At 48.8% G+C, this 1906-nt stretch overlaps 1 protein-coding gene across 2 annotated transcripts in view; it reads right to left on the bottom strand.

Moving 5' to 3' along the window:
* The window catches only part of slc7a14a (solute carrier family 7 member 14a), a 20810-nt gene extending 19972 nt beyond the window's left edge, over window positions 1-838 (bottom strand). Inside the window, exon 1 of one of the 2 annotated variants that reach the window (XM_035609752.2) lies at window positions 736-838. The gene's annotated coding sequence lies outside the window, so the exon portion shown is untranslated. Of the gene's footprint in view, window positions 1-111; window positions 200-735 lie in introns of those variants that run through there. The other variant, XM_035609753.2, reaches the window with a different exon arrangement.
* Window positions 839-1906: the final 1068 nt, after the last annotated feature.

Raw genomic sequence — 1906 nt, 5'->3', positions numbered from 1 at the left:
TGTCTCTGCATCAGATACAGATTCATCCATTGTGGCTGAATAGCAAAGATCATTCATCACACCATACCACTTTGGGCTGACAACAGTTCTGACAACAGCAAAGAAACTCACCGCATCTTTATTTCTCCCCTGTGTCTCTCTCTCTCTCTCTCTCTCTCTCTGGCACTGTCCATTGAGGCTATAGGCAATAACCACATGCTCTCACCTGCAAAAAAAATAAATAAATAACACCAGCCCCCAAACCCCCTACTTCATTAAACGTCCCCCCCCCCTCTCTCAGTCTGATCCCATGCAGTCGCCTCTCTGTCTCTGTACTCTGGTCGACCCTCTCCAAACGGAAGCCTGCTGCAGCTCCAGTGTGGCACGGGAGAGGTGACAACCGCCCTAAACTCTCTCTCTCTCTCTCTCTCTCTCTCTCTCTCTCTCGTTCAAATACTCACACCGTCAAGTGTGCACACGCATAGGTGAGAGGACCCCCCCCCCCCCCCCCACAGACATTTCCGTCCATGCACTCGCCGATCATCGCCCCGACTACACGGGGACGCACCGTTTCCTCCGCGTCATGCGCCACCGCTCGTGATGAAAAAATACATCTGCACAAAGGAAGACAACAAAAAAAGGGGGGTGGGGGGAGGATTGGGAGGGAGGAAGAGAGGGGGGGGGGTTATCGAGGGCAAGGAGTGGGATGGGGGGGTTGATGAGGAGAAGAGGACAAAAGTGGTGGAAAACACTCACTGTGTCACGGACCGGATTAGAGGATGCCCATGTCGGATGCTGCAGTCGGTCACCAGCAGCATCAGCATCAGCATCAGCATCTCCGGGCGGCGCGGTGCATCAGCGGGAGGCGGCGCGGGAGGGAGGGGAGGGGAGGGATGGAGGCAGGGAGGGCGGGGGGAGGCAGGGAGGGAGGGAGGGAGAGGCCGATGATGTAAAACGGTTTGAATCATTCAGCAGCCCCGCTGCACGACATGTGACCACCGACACGGTGTATTATTCATCCGGGTCGTTTCCTGACGTCCTCTCGACCTGGCCCGCGAGTCTATAACCGGACCTCATTGTTCCAGCCCCGCCGCCCCCGCCCCCTGCGAGTTCCACCGATCCAGCCATGACATGAGGATTATTATACGCCCAATGTGCCCATAATTCATTGTTCTTTATATAATGGTGCATTATACTTATTTTATACTTTTGAAAAGAAAAACTAAAGATTTCATTTTTGTTTTACTGGTGGTCCACTAAAGATTTGGGCTATTTTTCTGCAAATCAAATCACCAATCAAACACCCAGATCCAGGTCGTAGTAGTGGCAGTAGGTCAGTCAAAGTATAGCCCACATGTCCTCTCTCCACTCTCCAGCAACGTGTTCCAGCCCGGGACATTTCCAGGCCGTGCGGATGAGATATAATCGGTTGGATCTGCCCCGTAGACAGATGGCCCCTAACTCCTCAACTGGCTCCTTGAGATAAGATAGGATAAGATCCACCTTTATGCGTCCCGCAATGGGGAAATTTGAGCATTACAGCAGCAAAGTGGACAGAAGAATATAGGAAGACATTTAAAAAAGCAATAGGTACGTACAAAATATGACAGAAAATATAAAAACGATATATAAATACGATGTGCAGAGCAGTACGACTCAACTAAGGTGTCCATTAAAATACGGGGGTGGATATAGGTTAATGAAAGCCGAAATTATTAAAAGAGCAGGTCAAAGTATGTGAGAATGTATTTCAGTCAAAGAAAAATGTTGGCTCCTCAAACACATTTTGTATTTGTAATGCATTAATTATGCTAACCAAATGTGTGGTATCTAGAAAATATATAGTAAAAAAGATACAGGTTTGGCTAAACATGGGGAAAAAAATCCAGGAGTAAATACTTTAACCTCAGTTTAATTTGCTCACCTC

This window comes from Scophthalmus maximus, chromosome 15, assembly GCF_022379125.1.
Source record: "Scophthalmus maximus strain ysfricsl-2021 chromosome 15, ASM2237912v1, whole genome shotgun sequence".
Lineage (NCBI taxonomy): Eukaryota > Metazoa > Chordata > Actinopteri > Pleuronectiformes > Scophthalmidae > Scophthalmus > Scophthalmus maximus.
This window is presented reverse-complemented; position numbering and strand designations above follow the sequence as displayed.